This window comes from Aphelocoma coerulescens, chromosome 2 (genome assembly GCF_041296385.1).
Source record: "Aphelocoma coerulescens isolate FSJ_1873_10779 chromosome 2, UR_Acoe_1.0, whole genome shotgun sequence".
In the NCBI taxonomy this organism is placed as follows: Eukaryota; Metazoa; Chordata; class Aves; order Passeriformes; family Corvidae; genus Aphelocoma; species Aphelocoma coerulescens.
In genome coordinates, this window is record NC_091015.1 from 3449469 (window position 1) to 3471383 (window position 21915).

Here is a 21915-nt window from a genome sequence, read left to right on the forward strand (position 1 = left end):
AATCAAAAAAATAAACCCAAACCAAAAAAAAACGAAAACAAACCACCAAAAACCAAAAGAACCCAAACAAAAATACAAAAAAAAGCCACAACAAAATGAAAACAAAATAAAACAACCCCACACTAAACCCCACAAAACCAAAACCAAGCACAGTTGCCTAAAAGTATCCATATGACAGAAAAATAGTATGGAGCCAAAGATTCTGGAGCATGTTCAGTCAGGAAGAACATCTTCACCGTTTTCCAACAGAATAACCATGAATAAATTTTTGTGAGATTTGGGGAAAAAAGCCTTTTTTATTTTTAATCTTCGCAGGCTCTGTTGAGCCTTTCGCCGTCTGCAATTTCACACCATTATCTGTCTGAACAATTTAAGGGAAACAGCTATTTTTATCCAGCAATTTCCAAAGGAATATATATATTATTTCAACCATATCTAGCACATGTTTATTGCTGAGATGAACAAGCTTTAACCACCCCTGGCAAAACCACTTTAAATAACATGTTTGAGGGAGGCAGTTCTTTACCAGCTGACACAAATCAGAAAGGAAAATAAAAGATATAGAGAACTGTCAATGTAATAGAGGGGTAAAAAAATCCTTATTTTATGTCAGCATATGGCTGAATAAAGGATAGCATGGCCTAGACAGCACAAAATACCATAATAGTACCCTGGTTTCTGTTCTAATAGTTCATCTTTAATATATTCTTTCATCTTTAATATATTCTTTCATCTTTAATATATTCTTAGACACAGCTAATGGCTTAATCTGAATGCAGAATAAACAGGAAAAAGTGGGGCTTCTTTCAGGCCACTTCTGAAAATGATGGAAAATAGAATCTTTAAGTAAGACTTACTTTGCCAGGTACAGTGAAAAAGGGGGATGAAATGAATTTAGGAGGATGGGTGTAGTTCTGACATGGAAACTTTCCCATTAAAATTTCAGCAGCTGGTCAAGACAAGGATTAATCAACAAAAACTGACTCTGTCATCTGTACCCAAATCTGTAAGCAGTGGTTTATATCAGAAGGGAACCAGCAATGAGGGAGTTGTTAAGAAAATAATTCAATCCAACACCTTGAGCATTGACAATGGAATTTCAATGTCACTTCCCTGCTCAGTGACAGATTCTCAAAGTGATTTGAAGGTTTGTCACTTAGGTCCAGCCTTTACAGGGATTTATAGGCAGGAATCAACACCACGATGTTTTAGGTGGGATTCACCCAAAACCTCAGTACAACTCCTCACACAGGAAAACTTACACAGGCAATAAACAACGTAAAAAGCCAAATTTCTAGAGGAATATTTCAATTCTAGGAGGTGGATTGACCTGCCTGAGCACCAACACAAAGTCTCAAGCCTGATTCCTAGGGACACTAAGGCATCCCAGAGCTGAGGGATCTGGTACTAAAACCTGTCCCCTTCTGTGGAGGCACCTGGAGACAGCAGAACATCTGAAATTGCACCAGATTTTCATGTTGAAGCATATAAATCATATCTTAAATTAGCAGATAAGGGTTAAGGACCTAAATATTTCTAAATGTTTGGGTTTTAGGACTCTTTTTCAGTTGGGCAAGCACATGGCTAAGGCACAGCTTGAGATGTCACTCATTCATAGGGTGGACTTATTAACTCCTGGCATCACTTCACTCCAGCAACACAAAGAATGTGCCCTGATGTGCAGATGATGTTATTTAACTTGAAAAAAATAAATTTGTGGTGATCAGAGGTTTGATATAATGATCATTCTTTGATTCAGTTGTAGCAGATTGCCTCTTCAGCCCTGCCCTTTAAAATGTTTTTCAGCTTGGAGGAAAAAAAGGCCAGAAAGGATTGACAATTTTCATATTCCTTTTTTCACTAATGAACAAGAAAAACAAAGCAAGAAAAGCCTTTAAGGAGCTCTCTAACTTCCCTCCAAAACCACCAAAAGGCTAGGATTGACTGATATTCCCTGAGATCCACAGTCAATCTTCTTTCCAACATTTTAAAAAATTCACTATTCAGGTATTTTATTCTGTAAGTAATAAAAAATAATGGAGCATGCTTTTCTTCCAGATTTTATGTTCACCACCTCTGAGAAAGCCAAGAGAATCTGCAAAAACCAGAATAATCTGTTCTATTCACAGGATGATGAAGAGCACTGAATAGTCTTTGCCCCCTCACCATACATTAACCAAGGTCATGGTACCCTGATGCTCTCCACCATCACGAAAAACTGGAAATAAAGTCTTCCACTACTCTCTGAAAGTTACAGTAATCCCCTGTTAATACCAATCCTTTCTGTTAGTGGCAGGTTTAAAAATGAGATTTATGGAAAGCAGTTTGTTTATAGATTTGCTGAATATTTGACAGCAAAAATCCAGGTTGTTTTCCCTGGCTAAGAAATTCCTCCTGTATACGTGGCTCTGTGTACTTTCACCTACTCATGACCACTTTCTAGAACACTGCTGTAGAGCCATAAATTTTTTTTTCCCCCCTCTTATTTCAATATTTCACCTTAGGAACTATGCCAGCTCCTAAGAGAGTTTTCCAGGATTCCTCTGAGGATCGTTGAATGACCCTGCCATAGTTACTCCCATGTTCATCCCATTTGGCTCAAGGAGAGCTGTGCAATCCCCCTCTGGGCATAAATTATTCAGGGCCTCCTTATTGCTTCATAAGGTTAATGTGAGAACACCAGTTGGTGCACTCAGTTTGTTCAGAGCTCTATTAAAAAAACTATTTCAGTGGGAAACCATCCCAGGACTTCCACAACATCATCTTTACACTCCAGCAGCAGCAACAAATGCAAAGCTCTGTAATTAATGTTATGGGGGAAGTTTGGAGATGCAAAAATTAATTACCTGCACTAAATTTAGCCAGAAGATCAGGTTAATTACCCTATTTTAAGGTACTGTGGAGAATAAAATGCAAATGATGGCTAAAAAACACAGAGTGGTAACTGAAAAATGAAGTCCTGTGAAAAGTTCAGTGGTTCATGGCCAGGTCCTGGGTTCCCATCCTCTGTGAAGGTCATTCCAGCTCCACTGTGAGCTTTCACTTCCTGCTGGGGAAAGAGTTTATTTTTATTGATATTTGATATTGATTTTAGAACAATTCAACTCAGGTTCCACAAGTGACATGGAAGCCAAGTAATGGAAAACTTATGGATATTTGTTTTCCCATCTTTTTCTTCGTTAAGAACAAACCAAACAGTTTCTGCCCCATACAGTTTATTTTCTTTTCCAGCAATATGACTGAAGCCTCACTTATTTGGCCCAAGTCACACCTTGATTCTGGATTAATTCTGCTCCACATAAATCAGAAAAACTTAAAACCTTGGTGGGAAGAGCACTGCAGACCCCACTGATGCCCACCCTGATATCTGAGCTAATGTGTAGAATTGTTCACTCCCCCCTTTATGGTGGTTTTTGCAGCATCATTTGCTGAATATGTGACAAGATTGAAGGGGGTCCTTTAAAGGCTACAGATGGATTTTCTGAAAGCAAAAATTATCTTGGATTTTAGTAAATCCAAGATAAATTGCTGCTTCCTGCAGCAATTAAAAGCTGCTGCCATCAGCGTGTGCCTTGCCCTGGAGCAAAGAGCTGCTGTGGCCATGGGCAGAGCAGGGTTTAGCCTCACTGGGAGGTCCTGGAGAGATAAAGCCAAAAGACAACAAGAAGGGATAAAAGCAGTCAGTAAAAATAGAAAAAAAAATTTTAAAAATTTAGAAAAACCCAAACAAACAAAAAACCCCAAAACAAACAAAACCAAAACCCAACAACAACAAAAAGTCCCAAAACAAAACAAAAACAAACAACAAAAATCCAAACCAAAACCAAAACAAACATAAAACCCCCAAAACCCCCAGTTTTCCTGCCTATTGACCAACAAGCAAAACAGTAAGAAAAAAGAAACACGAAAAAAGCCCAAAATCTAAACCAAACAATGCTTCTGACTTAGCATTTCTGTCCAATTATTTGTCAATGCACACTGTATTCCTAGAGCCTGGCAAAATTACCACAGCAGGGAACACACTTTTTCAGCAGGAAGCAAAAGAAAAATTGACATTTTGAAGTTACGGAGAGAGAAATCCACAAAATCTTTTTTTTTTTTTTAATTTACACATCAGAGTTCTTGAATTTAACTACAATGCAAATCCCAAAGCTTCATAAACTTGCTGTAAAGCACTGAGAGACAGGAGTACAAGAGTTAAATTTCAACCCAGCTCCATTGATTGGTGATTAGGAAATTTAATTAGGAAGGGAGACTCCCATTATTTGTCCTTCCATATTTATAAGCCATAAGAGGAGGTACTAAGAGCTGCACTAATCCAGATTATTTAAATGCTAAGGGATGCTCTTCCATGCAGAAAAAGGGTGGTGTCATGATGATTAATAAGCTGAAATGTAAGAAATAAGCCCTTCACTGCTCAGTTCTCTTTAGAGGCAGGTATTTACCCATCAGCAGGCACTTCTAGGTTGCCACAAATATTGAGTAGCAGCAGAGGAGATGTTTAAGGAAGTGATTGATGAGCTTGGAAGCCTCAAGTGGTGCCCATTGCTTCCAGCCTCTTGTGCACACTGCTCCAGCTGAAAGGAAAAAGAGAAAAAAAAAAGCTGTAAATAAAATTTATTTACTTTGCTCACTCACTTTTTCCCATTGAGATTTTATTCATTAATTTAAAAGGGAGAATGCATCTCTGAAATGACCAAAGAACTGGAATATCCTGGAAAAAAACTGACCTGTGTCTGCTGAAAATAGGAATCCCTGTGAATATAAGAGACCATTCTATGCTGTGCAAATACAACCCTATTAGAAGACTCTACAGTGCCACTAGCAATGGATTTGGAAATTGTACACTCTGAGATTATGATGACAAAAAGGAGTTCACTTTTCAGAAGAGAATACCTTGATTATGCTTAAATTAAATTATTTCAAATTACCTCATCATATCTACCTGTAGCTAAACACAAGGTAGAAAAGATTTTTCACTTTTTAGAAACTGGGTTGTTGAAAATGAAACAGAAAAATTATTACTTGTCTCGAATCCTCCTTCTTCTTTTTCTTTTTTTAATTTTTATTTTTCCCCAAAGATCATTAGCTGCTTGGCATAAGTGCAGGAGTATGAATACATCTCTCAGTAATAGCTTTTACAAATCTGATGACACATTTCAGAGGAGAAAGCTTTCCTCTTAACTGTAATAACTCGTGTTAGCAGCCTCAGTGAAGGAGTGGGGATGGTGTTAAAAATTACAGTCAATGACTCAAGGGAGAGCTACAAATTACTCTGCCACATTACAGGAAAATCGAAACTCAAACAGAGAACCTTCCGTGATAATGGGTGTATAAACAGGAGATGGGGAATGAAAAACAGGGATTATGGCTGCCCCTGTCCATCCAGCAAGGACATCCCACCAAAGAGAGCAAATCAGAAATATATGATGGGAAGAGAAGACCTTCATCACATTTTAAAAGAAAGAAGCAGTTGAATTTGACAGGGTGGCCAATGGTCAGATCACTGAGGTTAAAGACATTCACATTCAGAGCCCACAGAACATGGACCATGCTTGTAAACATCTGCTAAAGGTGCACATCTGCCAAGCACACTGCAGGTAGGAGGTTAGGAAAGGAGAACTGAGTTTACCAAACCCAGGAAATTTTAATTCTTCTTAATGAACTTCCTGTAATTCAGGTATCCTTCATTACTCTAGAAAGCTCATTAATTATTTCTTTCAAAAACCTGGTATGTGCCTTGTTGCACAGCCCCACCCGTTACATCCCTCAGCCTCTGCTCAGCATCAGGATAAATTACACGATGTCTTCTTTGACCCAAATACCCCTTCAGGCTTTGGATGCCCTCCTTATTATGCAGTTGCACACCAAGAATATGCTGAGGAAGATTTATTTAGGACTATTTTTCCCTCCAGCCAGTAGCCCCCATTAACAGCTACCCAGGCAGCCCTTGAAACTCAGAATGAAGGACACCAGACAGCTTTTGCTCCCCTGCTGAAGCACTGGGGTGCTGCTCGCTGCAGATGCACCAGTCTTGCATCAGTATTGTCTTGAGAGTGAAATGCTCATGTCTCTCCAGGCACCCTGGAGCCTTTCCTAAGACACCTGTCTTTTAGATAAGAGGAAAATGAGATTATTTCAATTCCACATGCAAAGCTCCAAGAAACAGTTTAGAGGCAGAGGAGCATAAATAAAAGATTATTAAAACTTATAAAAATCTGCATAAATAAAATTCATCCACTGAACAATGGGCTTGGCTTTAACCCAGAGGATCAGCCTCACTTTTCATGCAGAGGAGAAAAAGGCTGTCAGAAAGTTGTTTCAGCTCACCTAATTGATGTCTGGTCTTCAAGCAATACCCTCATCCCTGCCTCTATTGAATAAATCATGATCTGAGGCCAGGGCTGTCCTCATATGTTCATTTATACAAAAATTCAATATCTAGAGAATTCCTGGTCATATTTCAAACCTCCAGCAAATGCCTTACATTTATTCTGTTTACAATTATCTAAATTATAATTATGTAAACATCTCTAATAATAAATCAAGCAGCCAGAGCAGTGACCAAGGCACCACCTTGCAAATATGTTAAGTGTGACCCCTCTCCCTGGCAGAGTTTTGCCTGAATCAATTCATCCTCCCCAGTAATTCCCAGGCATGGTGCAGAAGTTGGCACAGGCAAAGGAGCATTCCCAGTTATCCATACAGGCACTTGATCCCATTTTGAAAGCTAAGAGATTTTCATGGAGCAGAGGTAGCAAATGCTCTCTGGCCCATCTCAATTATTAATGTGGCTTCAGCCCGACTGTGGAGCCTCAGAAGTGCTGGTTGTTATCAGCAGTCTGGATGGAGCCATCACACAGGGCAGCAGCAAATAAAGGCTGCTTCTGCCAGGCACAGAGATGGGCAGGGCTCTGGCTTTGGCTGGAGAAGTCACACATCCATGTGAAGGTCGTACTTCTCACAGGCTAACAGGGAAGAGTTTACCTTTGGAAAACCATGTGCAATAAAGTTATACCAAAAATCATTTGCCAAGTGAACATAGGAAGAAGACGCATAGAGAAGGCTTTGGTTTGGATGCTTGCAGCAAAGCCAGTCCCAGCCAGAGTAATCAATTGGGAATGACAGCAGTTTGGGGATGAAGGGCCCTCTCTGTCTAGCTCTAACAATCAGAGTGGTTTGGGTTGGGAGGACTTTAAAACTGATCTTTTGTTCCATCCCCTGCCATGTGCCACTAGCCCAGGCTGCTCCAAGCCCCATCCAACCTGGCCTTGGACACTTCCAGGGATCTAGGGGCAGCCACAGCTCCTCTGGGCAACCTTTGCCAGGGCCTCCCCACCCTAAGAGGGAAGAATTTCTTCCTAATATCTCATCTAAGCCTACTCTCTCACGGTTTAAAGCCATTCCCTACTACATCCACCAATTAGCTCAGTTTGGGGATGAATGGTTCTCTCTGTCTGGCTCTCAGGAGTCACAGGATGCCCTGAAGCTCTTCCACAGATAAAAGAAACTCGTTCCAGGCACCACTTGCAAAACCTGACTATTTAATCCAGCTCCAGAGGCCAAAGGTGTCAGTTCTGCAGAGCTGATGCATCCTTCACCATTTTATGTGTCACACACAAAAGGAAGGCCCACAGCTGTTAATGAAAATAAAAGATCAGAATTTGTTTTGTACTAAATCTAAAAATGGGAGCCTTTTCAACAGCACAGTGCCTCCAGAGCAATCTGGTGATTCATTGGTGTGGTCAAAAGTGATGGGTTTATTTATTCCTGGATGGTGATTTACTGGAGTTCCTATTATTGTCTTAATTCTACCACTGAAGTCACTGATGTCATCACTAACTTCCCCCTCACAAATCAAAAACCTTTTTGTATCATCTACTTTTATTTCCTGTGGATCACAGTCCAGGGATTTCTCTAACTGGTTCTCCAACAGATTTCTATTCAAAAATTTATGAAGAGCATTCTGTACCAGTTTCACTTAGGTACCCCAATGGGACTTTTATTTTTGGTTAATTGCTCACTTTTTTTTTTTCCCCAAATAGTTAGACAGAGGAAACCTCTTGGAATTCAGGTGAAAATAAATTTTTGGGTTGTTTCCCAGAGGGTGGGATTCAGCTTTATCAAAATTAAGGTGTCAACCTGCTTCCATCTATGTGAATAAATTCCCAGTGCAGCCAACAAAGATCAGGGGCTTAGCACAGCTCATGAGTGTGCTGGATCATGCTGGAAAATTTGCTGATGGTTTTGGTTGTACATCCACTGGCTAGAGCAAGAGTTTATATACCTGGGCTGTATCTGAGCACTCGTGTTAGACACACAAATTTAACATTCTTAAACTGGAGCTGAATACACCTCTAGGATTTGCTTTAGTTCAAGCACAGCCTCCTGGTGGGAGATGATGCATCTGCAGGTCCACAGGACAGTCATGACCTTCTGGAGAGGGTGCTGAAGAGCAAGTGGGAAAAATATCCTCCTTAAAGCATCTTTTAAACCTTGTCTAAGCAGGTCAGGCCTGACTTAAAGATATATCAGGTCAAACCTGTCTCTTGGCCACTGAGGGTGGATGATGAAATATTTGCTATCCCATCTTTTCACTCGTGGAGCCAGGGAAAGGTTTTTATTCAGTGGATATTGTTCAAATGTTACGTCTGTGTTAGAGATAAAAAACACAGTGATTAAGACATACCTGAATGTCCAAAACCCCTGTAGTTCCTTGCAAGTAGCCAATGTATGTCCTTGTGCGTGCAAACAATAAAATTATTCCTGCTTTTGAGGCTTTTTCATTTAAGTTGGTTTTGTTCATCATTTTTATAATAAGTTATCCTTTGTTCATTATTTTTAGATCAAACATACACTGTAAGTGTGTTTTCCTCTTCAATCACCAGGAAATCTAACATTCAATATTTACATGAGGTTATAAATTATTTTAGGACTATTTTGTTCTCAGCACAAATTTGTCTTGTGCATCCCACCAAGGAATAATTTAATATTTGACTTGCAGATGTCACTGAAGTCTATATTAAAAAAAACCCAAATCCCTAAATTTGAATCTTTCCTCAGAGAACATGCAGCAGGAAATGTTGTTTGCTGTAATGCAAAAACATTAGAGATTGCACACTGAGTCACTTCTTGGATATAAAACATCCTCCTTCTGATTCTGGGTCTCCAGGGTTTGATTTTTTTACCATAATTTGAAAAGCTTAAGGCTGTAATAAACAGTTTACAACATTATATCCTCTCTGATTCTGAGAAGGGAATTTGTGACAATGCATTCAACCTGCAGATAGCCCTGCAAGTGAAAACAGCAGCTACAACTGGTGAGTAGGTTTTGGAAAAGAGAAAAATAACAAAAGGGCTTTTTTACCCTCACTTTCAACTCACTGATTCTCAGTATTTAATTTTCTTTTTTTTTTCCTTAATCAACAAAGGAGATTTCAAGCTTGGCAGCTGTCAGAAGTGCTGTCATGTTCTGTATGAAACAATAACAGGCACAATATCGAGAGAACGTCTATTAAATTTCTTCTAAATCCTTTAAGTGCAATAATTGAGGCCAGGATACATTTCCAAACATTCTCGCTGAACTTCTTAACAGCACATTTTCCCCTCATTGTTCAAAGATGACAAACAGAAAATGGAGTAGGGAAGAGGTCAGTGGAGATCATCTGAGCCAGGGGTATTTTATACCTGTTGCTTGTCAGATATCTTCCATTTCCATGTCTGTATTACACTATAATTCAGTTTTGATGAGGCTTTTTTTTTGCTACATTTGCTTGGTCCAAGAATAAAAAATTCAGGATTTGTTTATGCTTAGTATTGTTCTCTCTTCTCTACATCTGAAGCTTAACATTAACTAAAAACCATTTGGCCCTTGTGTGTATCGTAATAAATTGGGATTTTGATATTTGGTCATATTTAATACAGTCACTACACCATGAAGGAGTTTAGTGTCATGGTCTGATCAAAATCTAGTTTTGGTTCCTTAACATTTTCTGCTCTTACTACTATTCAGAAGCAATTCTTTCAGGCTGGAAAACAGGAACCCAGCTCTACTCCCCAAGCAGTGGGGCCATGATCCCAGGTGAAAAACCCAACTGAGAACTTCCTTCTGCTCCCTCATTCATTCAGGTGTGAATTCCCCACCCTATCACACAGCAAACATGGAATAAATAACTGCTATTGTTAAAGACAGAAGCTTGGTAAGTCTCTCAGAATAATTTCCACCTAATTTGGAATGTCACTGATTTGTTTTGTTTCTTCATCACAGCAGCTTAACTGAGATATTTAAAAATTATCTGTTCTTTTGATTATTCCCACCCCCACTCTCCCCCCAAATATGTTTAGATGCAGTTTATTATCTTTGGAAATCCCAGCCAGGAAGACAAACTAAGAATAACAATGTAATCCAGGGATAGGCAGCTGTTAATGCTGGTAAGAGCCAGGAGGATTGATAATTGTCATCAGAGGGTAACTAAGCAAAGGAGCAAAAATCAATGGATCTAAGCAATTATCCAAGAAAATATTGCTTTAAAACATGGTGAGAAATTAGGGTGGGGTAATAACCTTGCTGCTGAATGTACTGTTGCCTCTAAAGGTGTATGAATAAAACACCTCTTGGTAATTCAGCCTCTTAAGGCTGACATTTTTAAACTATTCCTGCTAAGATTTTAAAATATAAATGAATATTCCTTCTGTGTTGAACCTTGTGCTACTCAAATAAAGCTCTGTTTTGGGGCTGGAACTCCTAAATAACCATGGGAGGTGTAAGCCCAAAGGATATGAGACTTTTCTTAATTAATAAAATATAAATTTTTTACATTTTTACTTCTTTTGCTCCGTCTTAGTAAAAAACCTGCAGTAACAATATTTTGCTTGTTTGGTGAAGTAAACCCATTGCTGTCAAATCTTCACCCAGCTTTGGGTTGTCTTTTGTGAAAGCTCCTACTGATCCCATTCCATTATCTTTCACTTCATAACTTCTGTGCAGGAGAAGTTGGCATTCCTGACACTGAAAATGCAGCTTTTAAAAACAAGGAGTCTAAAATTCTCTCCTCTTAGTGGAGCAGATTCGTGATGCCCCACATTGTTGCCTCCATAGCTGCACTCCTAAGTCCATGAAATAGTTTATTCTAAAATAACATTTCAAAAAACATAGATACACTTGGAAAAGCACTTTTATAAGTGCATATATTTGGAAAAGCATTTTTATAACTGCTTCTCCGGGTAAGATGTTTTTAAGTAGCAGAGAAACCTGTTCTTTATTGGCATTTCAGCTTCCCCAGGTGTTTTGTCTTCTGATTCTCCCAATATCTGAGTAGTGAATGTGTGAAAGCTCTACACACTTTCACTGAATTAAGGTCAGAATTATTCTGACACCAGTGACCCTGAAGGACTGAATTTGGTCCTTAGTGAGAAAATCCATTAAAAATAGTTTTCTAAATCTGAGTGGCACCCCTGTGTAGCTTCACAGGCAGGATTTCAATTAAACCATCTTGAGGGACCTTCCACAGAATCCCAGCATGGTTGGGGTTGGAAGGGACCTCTGGAGATCATCTAGCCCAACCTCCCTGCTAATGCAGCCCCACCTGGAGCAGTTTGCACAGGATCACCTCCCTGGGGGTCCAGAGAAGCAGATATTTTCTCTACCTGAAAATTACTTCTTCAAGGAATCTCAGCAGTGGGGGAAGAACTGGGTAAGTAATTGTCCATCACAGAGCTGTGCAGTAAAGCTCTTCACAGAAGGAAATACTCCTGAGCATCTTTGCTCTTCCCAAGCATAGACATCCCAAAGAAGAAAAAAAAAAAAAAAAAAAAAAAAAGAAAAGGAGAAAAAAATAGTGCTTGTAATTTATGTGCAGAAACAACCCATTAGATGTAAGTGAAGGTGATAGTAAAACTCATAGACTGCAAACCCAGCAGTCTTTTTATTTTTGCTGTAAGATAGATGTTCCTAATTTTCCACCTGTGTGGGCTTATAATGGATTTACTCAGTGACTTGAAGCAGCTGTTCCAAAGGCAAGGCTGAGAGGAGAGCCCTGTTCTCAATCTGCCTTTTTACCGTGTTACCACCCTGCCTTGTGCAGCTTCTGACGGGGATGGAGTTAATTTTCCTCTCAGTAGCCACTACGAGGCTGTGTTTTACATCTGTGCTGAAATGCTGTCAGAATGTCAGGCAAGCGCTCATTTTAACCAAATAACGCTTTCATCTGAATTGGATTTATTTCCCCAAGACAGACAATGTTCCTGAAAGGAATCTGCCCAGCAGGATTAGGAAATGGACAGCGGGAATTAGAGTGTTTTGAAGAGAAAGTGGATATATTTACTGACAGGAATTATACTCACAGTGCTCAGGGAGTACAGATTTGACACTGCCCTTGCTGTTCTTGTGGAAGGTGTCCCTGACCATGGCAGAGGTTGGAACTGGATTATCTTTAAGGTCCCTTCCCACCCAAACCATTCTTGTGATTATGTGACTTTTAGATACCTCTGAAAGCACGGAGTCCCTAAAGAAGGCTAAGCTGGAACCTTTGCACCTCAAGTCAGCTGTGACCGTGGATAAACCCACAGGTGTGGAGAGACTGAGGCTCGCAGACGGCTTTAATCAGCACATTTAATCCTGAAGACAGCCCTGCAGACGACTGCAGGAATGACAACACAAATGGCTTTGTTTTCCTGCTCTGCACTGGAGCAGGGGCACCGGTGGCCATTAGTTTTGTCCCTAAGGCAGCTACAGGCAGGGAGGCAGAAGGAAGGGCTTTGCAGAGCAATTTTCCTGTGGCAGCTCTGCGGCAGCTTCCCTACCACACATATCCTCCCTTTCCTGGGAGCACAGGAATGCCTGGTTCGCTGCACGGGAAATTATTTACCCCTGCAATATTAAAAGAGCAGACAAGGGCTGTGGGAGGCACCAGAGGTGAAGCTGCTCTCTGCAGTGTGGTCTGTGCTCTGTTTCTCAGTCCAGGCATGTGCTTCATGAACAAGAATCAGTTTAGAGCAAGGCAAGATGCCTCCCTCCCACCTCCCCCACCCACTCCCCCAGCATAACACAAACCAGAAGCTCTACAACAAGCCAGAATGAGGGAATCAATTACATCTCTGTCTCTTAGGAAGAAGCAGAGTCTATAATGCAGATGTTTTTACAGCTGGGAGTACTGCTGATGATTTAATGCTTTAGGATAATTGATCCCTAGCATAGTTGTTTTTACAGATGAAGGGGGGGAAAGGGTCTGGGGGGAGGGAAGGGGAAGAGAGTGATAAATGTTTGCAAAAAAGGATGTTAGCTGCCATTAAATGCATCTCTCTTTGACAAGACATGGCACTTAAAAATAATATTTAACAGAGGCAGTTTGGAGAGAGACTTAGCACACAAAACAGCAGCAATTCCAGCTCTTGCTGAGCCCTCACTGCCTCTGGAGCTGCTGCCGTATCCTGTATGACAGTGCTTCCCTGTTTGCAGAAATCCTTGGCTTTGCTCACAGCAAGTGACCAAAGGAGAGTGGAGAACAGGCTGAAACACAACTCCCAGCTTTGTTTACTGCACTGGCAAATAGTTCTCCCTCTAACTGCATTACCCAGGATCAGGTTTGCCATTGATGAACTCGGTGTGGTATCAAGCCATGACACTTCTTGCCCCCATTATCTCATAATGAGCAGCCAACAGCCAGCCTTGGTATTTGGGAGGTCACTGAATTTTATTTCTCTACCAGGATCATTTTAGAGTCCAGCTTAAACAGGCAAATCCCAGTCCCAGGACATTGACACATGATTTTCTTTCTGCTAAATACATAACAATTAAGAGTGACCGTAGAGACAGTAAAAAATCTCAGCTGATCATTTATTATTATCCCCACAAACCTTAACAGATGAAATAGTTCTAAGAATTAAACAGCCAGAGGAGGAGTGAGACAGAGAAATTCTCTACTCTTGCCTGAAATCAAGACCCTGAACTTGCAACAGTATTAAAATAGTAAGATAAAAAGCAGGTCTTTAATGGAAGCTCCCAGGTGCCTCCACGGTTGTGGGCACACCCAGCATCAGATTTCTATGGTTTTTACAAATTTAACAAATCAGCATATTTAACAAATATTGTCCAATTAGAAGAGCAGTTGGTTAGGTAGTTTTCTGCCCCATTAGGGTTGGTCCAGGGGCTTCTTTGCCCCATTTCTTCTTGTGTCTTCTCAGATTCTGGTTGGAAAACAAAATGTCCTTGTTGGAGGTTCTCTTCTTGAAAATAAGACTAAATAGTATTTCAGCAGTGTGTTAGAAGGTTAGCTTAGTGTTCTGAAAAGGAGGGGAAAAGCACCAGAAGCTACAACCATCTATTATTAGTAGTCTACAAAGCTACAAATATATGAAAAATGTATAGAAAGCAAAAATCTGTTTGGCAACAGAACCCAACGCTGGATTTCTAATAAATAGATTCCAAACTGGAATAAATAAATAAATACAAGAACCAGTATTCCTGTACTGCTCAGTTAGTCACAGTGGTTCTGTATAGCCTCAAAATCCAGGTTTATAGGTTTCCCAAATTATTAGATTTGGTGTATCCAATAGATTTAATTGATTATATTTACAGTAGTAATTGTTGCTGCCATAAATGATGCGTCACAAGAAATAAAAATAGATTTACTATTTTCTCCTCTCCCTGCACAGTTATGATTTGGAATATTGATCTGGTATAATCACTTTATTTTTAAATCTATCTTGACACACATACTTACTCATATCCTCAGAACTGCTTGGCATGGATGTTTCTTTGCTAATGATGTCAAACCCAGAGCAACTTCTACCAAAATATATCATCTAATTTTGGATATCATTCAGAAAATTGGAGGTTATTTTAGATCCAAAGAGGGACTATTTGCTCACAGAGTCTGTGGGTAAGATTTGCAGGTAGTGTAAATATTCTCAAATATTTCACCTGCATTCAATGGCATTTTTAAGATTTATTCCTACTGGGGTGTGAGATCAGGAATTCTGATATTTTCTGCTGCTGCTAAAACATCTCCAGGGCAGAAATTCAGGTGTTGCTGATATCAGTTTTTCAGACTGTGTGTAGATGTGTGTGTGGAGATTCCTGTAAACACTGCCCAAACTTGTCACCTCTGTACAATTATGGTGGCCTACGGATGCTCTCATCTGCATCTTCTCCTCTCTTGTCTGAAGGAAGGGAAGAAACACAAGATGATTTAAGTGGAAGCAGGGATGCTTTTTGATAACCCTAAATCATGGAAAGGGAATGTGATGTGGATCAAGATGGCCACATCCTCCACAAGCAATTAATTGCTTAGTTTGTCTTTATTGCCTGAAGTAGGTAAGAAAGTTTTTCTACGAATTATAGTTGAGGTAAAACCTTCTCCTCAGAGATTCGGAATGCTCACACCTTCAAAAGATTTCAGGAGAGGTCACATGTAAATCTGAAAGCCTGTCTGTTTCTCGTATGAGTTGGTATCACAAAAAAACAAAGACCTTTCCCTACAAGCTTCACCAAACCTTTCCTGTCATAGGGAGAAAATAGACAGATGAAAAAGAGAAGTTTTGAAAGCTCATGGGTCAGCTCAGTTGCCAAGTCACCTGCAGGTTTCAGGCCACTGACTTCAGCTGAAGTTTGTTAGAATGTTGGGTCTCAGTTCGTTTTTTTAATCATGGAGAAATATAATCAGGACTTCTATTCATAATGGATGTAAACCATTTGATCAATGGCACAGACTTAAAAGACTGTGTTGTAAATGCATGTTTAGCAGAACAGGACACTGGTTCTTGAAAATGCTGTTTATCTGGGGCCAGGGGTTTTTTCAGACTTTTTTTCAAGTAAGCCAACAACAGAATTCCACAGGCTCTTTGTTCCTCAAGGAAGATAAAACAAATGATCATCTGATTACCTTAAATACAGAGGGAGCCTTTGTAGGAGGCAGTGTTAGAATCCAGAAGCTTCTGTCCTTGGGTTGTTTCCTGTGTGAAACAGAGAATTACAGAGCAGTGATTAGAAAGATTGCAGCTGGACCTGTCTGAATGATCATCCCCAGATATCAGCGTGTTCCATCTGATTTCCTTCGAGCAAGCTCATGAAATAACAACAACCTACAAACACGTCCTGGCAGACAGCAGCCCACCAGCAGGTTAACATTCCCTGGAAATGTAAAGCAGCTGCTCCATAAGGGAAAGGTTTTACATCTGCCCTACCCTTCTCCCAGCCCTGGAAGGAAATTCTGGGACAGAGAATGAGTGGGAAATGCAGGTTTCTTGGAAAGACCTTCACTTTAAATGTTTTTTCCTTTAACTCATGTTAAGTCAACCATGATATTTTTGCACCCTGAGGAGTGTGCACCAGCCATGGGTTGGGTTTGAGGTAAGGTCCCTTCAAAGCCATATTTCTGTGCCATCGTGCCAAGTACCTGCTCAGCAGCTCATTATTTTGTTACAGCACATTGCTATTGCAACAGGTTTGCTTCAGAAGAAAATGAATCATGCTTTGAATATTGACTCTGTGGACTTGATGTGCATCGACTACAAGGGAGTGTGGGCTGAGTGAGTAATGGAAACGTCTGCATTTAGCCAGCACTGCTTTTGGAGAGATGACATTGAGTGCTTGGCTCTCCCCTGAGCTGCCAAACAGCCACAGCAACAGAAGATTGCAGAAGGCTGAAGAGCAGACCAAGTACTTTGGTGTCAAGCGTGGAGGCTGCTGAGGAATATTTGTTTCCAGTGTTTCCCATCACTGTTCCTTCACATGAGCCTGTAAGACAAAGGGAGTGAGTATCACAGATGGAAAGGAGGTGGATGCTGGAGGTGGGTGTGGGCAGATTTGTTCAATATTTTGAGATGCTATAAAAATGGCCTCTGCAAAAAAGCCTACAACTACCCAGGAATGGTCCTGTGGTGAACTAGATGCTGCTTGAGATCAGGGTGACTGAGTACGTGGAAAGGCTGGGCTGGGGCTAATGAAGTTTATATGAAATATATGTGATAATGAGGCAATATTTCTGTTTGTTTCATGCAGAGATTTCAGTCTTTTCAAGAATTCTTTTCAAGAATTTATTATGGTTAATAAATAATTCATGGTTCAGTTTGGCTTTTACAACAGGGTAGGAAGACACTGCAGTGGTTTAAGTTAGAAAACCATTAACCCAAAAGTATTTCAGTGAACTTAATAGTGGGTTAAATGTAAGGGAATTGGGAGCATCCACTCACCCAATCCTCCTCCAAGTCACCAAGAAACAGCAAAGGAATGGTAAAAAAAAACAAAACAAAACAAAACAAAACAGTTTTTTGAGAGAGGGAAATCTGCAGTGGAGCTGTTGTGGTGGAGGCTATATCCCAGAATATCAAACAAACACTAATTTTAACCAATAAATCCTTGCATCAGATTTGGATTTATTTCCCCAAGACAGACCACATCCCAAGAAGGAATCTGCCCAGGAAGGTTAGAAAATGGACAGTGGGAATTTGAGTCTTTTTGAAAAGAAAGTGAATATATTCACTCACAGGAACTTCCCAGTGCTCAGGGAGTGCAGCAGCCTCTTGACACTGCCTTTGCTGTTCTAGTGGAAGGTGTCCCTGTCCATAGCAGGACTTTGGATCTTTAAGGTTTCTTCCCAAACCCAAAGCATTCTAGGATTTGCCCTAACATTTACCTCCTTCCCCTCTCTCATTCCTAGGAGTGATGTCTCCAAGGTCACAGCCATTTATCTTGCTTTCTTCTCCTTTCTCATGCTTCCAAGTCCTCTTTCTTTTCTTAAATCATTGTTTCCTTTTTCATGGACATGGAAAAGTTTGGGGCAGTGTTGCCATGTCATGTCTTTCCCAGTAATGAGGTTTGGCCAAAGAGCAGTCCAGCCTGTGGTTGTTGTGATCATTCTCAGCTGTTTTGTGGAGAAAAAAAGAGCAACAAAAGAATGGAAAGAAACCAGAACACCGTCATCTCCATGGAAATAGGGATAACATGTTACTTTCCCCCAGTGAGTGAACATAAATCGCTCCCAGGTTTTGGTGAATTTTCAAACAAGACGCCTTATTCTCCTCTGAAGGGAAGATTTACTGACTGTGAGCAGGACTGTGGGTGGCAGCATCAGAGACACTGCATTCAGGTTTAAATGGGGCATTTGGAGGAGATTTAACATTCACAGAATCAAAGAATCATAAAGCAGCTTGGGTTGGGAGGGACCTTTAAAGGTGATGTAGTCCAAGGCCCTTTGGGGTGGCCCAGAGTCACATCCAACCTGACCTTGAATATTTCCAGGGATGGGGCATCCACAGCCTCTCTGAGGAACCTGTGCCAGTGTTTTTCCACTCTCACTGTAAGAACTTCCTCCATAGTTTGAGTCTGCCCTCTTTTAGTTTTAAGCCATTAGATCTGGTCCTATTAAGCAAGTCCTGCTAAAAAGCCTTTCCCATCTTTCTTATGGGCCCCACTAAGTTAATTAACAGGAAGTGTTAATGCTGCCTTAGGCACTGTAGAACTGCATTTCCTTGTCCGGCTTTTTCAGGGATATAATTCCTGTTGATACTTTAAAATCACTCTTAAGTAAATTACTTATCTTGTGACACTTTTGCCCAGTGGCCAGCCCAGGAATGCCATATATGAAACCACTGAAGTACCTAATTATGACTTATGGCACAATTATGACATGGCCATGAACAACATAATGTGAAATGGAATTGTAAAGAACAGCTTCTACAGAATTACAGAGTCTTTAAGGTTGGAAAAGACCTCCAAGATCATTGAGTCCAACTGTTCACCCAGAACCACCGTGTTTGCCACCAGACCATGTCCCCAAGAGTTGCATCCACATGTTCTTTGAACACTCTCAGGGATGATGATTTCACCACTTCCTTGGGCAGCCTATTCCTATTCCTTTCTATTCCAATGCCTGACAACATTTTCAGGTGCCCCTTCTCTGGAAGAACTTGAGGAGATTTCCTCTCATCCTTTTTCCTGGGAGAAGACCCCAACCCCCACCTGGCTAAGCGTCCTTTCAGGTACTTGTGCAGAACAATAAGGTCTGTCCTGAGATTCCTTCTTTCCAAGCTGTAAGAGCACTGGAACTAAATCAGGCACAAGATTTTTCAGGATGTGAGGCAATAGGCACAAAATGAATTACAGAAAATTCAACTTAAGCATAAAATACCTTCTTTGCTGTGAGGGTGATTAAATCCTGGAGCAGGTTGCCCAGGGAGATTGTGGAGTTTCCGTTCTCAGGAATATGCAAAACCCTGTTAGAAACAGCCCTGGGCAACCTGACCCACTTGATTCCCCTTTGATTGGTGTCATTGGGTTAGAGACCTCAAGCATCCCATGATTGTGTTATGTTTAATAAAGATAAATCTGGAGGCACAGAAGGCCAGAAGGTGTATCCATAGAATTATAAAGGCATCAGAATGGTGTGGTTTAGGAGCGAGGAGCAGCAGGATGCACAACTCATTTTTAACTCCAAGGTGGCTCTCACAGCTGCTATGTTTCATTCTGACACATCCCATGCCTTGATAAAACTGTCTGAAAATTGGTTCCAGCAATGGACAGGAAAACCTGCTCTTGGTAGCAATGTTGTTTATGGACAGAGGCCACTCTATTTCAGAAAATTGCAACAGATTTACAAGCATAGAGAGGATTTTTGATGCACAATATAAGTGATTACTTCCAGAAATGAACTCTTAGCTTCCTCGTTTTTTGAGAATTGGCCTGCCCTGTAGCCCTTCTGCATCAAAACAGATTAATCCATTTCTCTTGTTTGGAGTGAAAAATATTCTCTCTATCAGCCCATTTCTATCCAACAGGATGAAAATTTCCTGACAAACAAAAATGCATTGAAATGTCAAAAATTATATTAGTTCTACTATGACAACAAATACAATTGCTGTTGATTTCCTGAATTTGTAGCTCTCTTTTTTGTTTTCTTCAAAAGCTTATTTGCAGGAAGGAACTACAATTAAAAAAAAAAAGAAAAAAAAAAAATACAGAACAAACCACAAAAAAAAAAAACCAACCAGCCAAACAAACACATTGAAACACTTCTAATTATAAATGATATTTCACAATGTACTGCAATGAAGAAATTATGGTATTGCACTGCAACAGGGCGTTTTAAGTGTCAGACGTGGATAATTTGGGCAATCGTGCTGCAAAATTGCTGCAAGATTTTGAATTATTTCAGTGACATGTTAAGCTTGACAAGAAAAGCCTATTCGCAAACACTTGCACATTGTCATATTTGAACAATGGCCCATTAATAACATTTCCATAAAATCTTTTCATGTGGTTAAGGCTAAACACACCAGAGAGAGAAGTGAGAGATGATTTGTAGCTGTACCTTCAAGTGATTTCTTCAATCCCACCATCTCTGGGCAGAGTTTTAAAAACCAGACTCTGATTTTGGAAAAAAAATACCAACAAGCCTGATGATTTGAAGTCAGTGTAACTGACTGACAAGATGGCCACTTGGTTTCCAAGATCCCTCTTGGAGGACCAATCCTTAATTTAGAATCAGAGATGATTGAGGTTGGAAAAGCCCTCTAAGATCACAGAGTCCAGTCATTAACCCAATACTTCCAGAACCCCCACAAAACCATAGCCCTAAGTACCACATCTTTATGGTTTTTAATGCTTCCAGGGATGGTGATTCCACCGCTTCCCTGGGCAGCCTGTTCCAATGCCTGACCACTCTTTCAGTGAAGAAATTTGAAAGACAATTAAAAATGTAGTTATGGCGAACTACTTACCAACTAAACAAAATGTCCATGTTTATGAAGACAAAATTAAATTGCTTGGAAATTCACTAGAAAAAAATCCTATTTAAAATCTTTCCCATGTAAAGTTGGTCCGATTCCCTCTGAATCAGTGTTGTTCATCCAGCTGATCACCTTCTCTTCTCTGGGTGCATATATCACCAGAAGGCCTTGACTACAGGATGGAAAATAATGACAGTCAACATCCCAGAAAACATTTCAGGATTATGAAAAAAATTCCAATCTGCATCTGGCTAAATGCAAGAATTTTCAAAAGGTTTTCAGTTGAAAGCCAAGAGGAAATGATCCATTTGAGAAAAGCCAGTAGTGTGTTGGTTGTGAGCCCCACCCAGGAGCATCGAAGGGGTTTTGGGAGCCAAGACTTCCAAAAGCCAATCATTCCTCACTTCTCAGTCTCAAGGTTAGAGAGGAAGTCCATGGGAGAAATTGGAACAGATCCTCTGATCATTTTGGGGTTATCAGCCACCCTACAAACAGCCATCCCTTCTGCAATGAGCCAGCCAGAATTTCACTTCAATATGCTGAAATCTGTGGCTGTGTTTAAGTTATTCCTTAAAAACTTGTCTGGACTTGACTCCCTGAGCTTTCATTTCTCTGAGTTTCCCTGCATAGACTAAGATTCAGTCTTGAAGAAAATGGGTGTAAAGTTCTGTCCAATGGGTCAAACTACCCATCCACTGCACAGATATGCACTGACAGGTTTTTTGAGGCTGTGTGATTTAAAAAAAAAAAAAAAAAAAGAAGAAGTTGTTACTGAACCTTCAGTTTAGAGATTCATAAATCTTCATTGGCCAAAATTTGCTTTCTGACTCACGACTTCTCGTGATTTATACCTCAGTGTATGCACTTTGTCACAGAAGAGTTTTTAGAGAGAAAATGGAGATGTGAGCAAAGTTGAAACATAGCACTCGGAACCAATCAACAACATTAAGATGAATTACTCTGATTGGCCACTACTTGGTTAGTTGGGAAAAAAACAAAAAACAAAAAATCCCCACAACCTTTTCCAGACAAAAGTCCTTATTCGGAGTAGTTTTCAGCTGAAAATGTTTGGCAAGCCCCATTTACCACTGCTCTGCTCTCAACACATGACAGAGTCATCCATCTTACACATGAGCACCTCTTCACGCTGGGATGAAATGCAGCCACCCACAGCTGAATTTCACATTACAG

At 40.3% G+C, this 21915-nt stretch overlaps 1 long non-coding RNA gene across 4 annotated transcripts; it reads right to left on the reverse strand.

Annotated features, from left to right (window-relative positions):
* Positions 1 to 297: 297 nt before the first annotated feature.
* On the reverse strand, positions 298 to 21314 carry LOC138106164 (uncharacterized). 4 transcript variants are annotated; one of them, XR_011148921.1, is made up of 5 exons: positions 20716 to 21314; positions 17634 to 17861; positions 15882 to 15951; positions 4446 to 4577; positions 298 to 3049 (listed from the first exon to the last, which is right to left on the reverse strand). It is a non-coding gene; the product is annotated as an uncharacterized lncRNA (long non-coding RNA). The 4 variants fall into 4 exon arrangements; XR_011148920.1 differs by lacking the exon at positions 298 to 3049 and having other exon boundaries at positions 4121 to 4577; positions 20716 to 21310; XR_011148923.1 differs by lacking the exons at positions 298 to 3049; positions 4446 to 4577 and adding an exon at positions 13809 to 14280 and having other exon boundaries at positions 20716 to 21311.
* Positions 21315 to 21915: the final 601 nt, after the last annotated feature.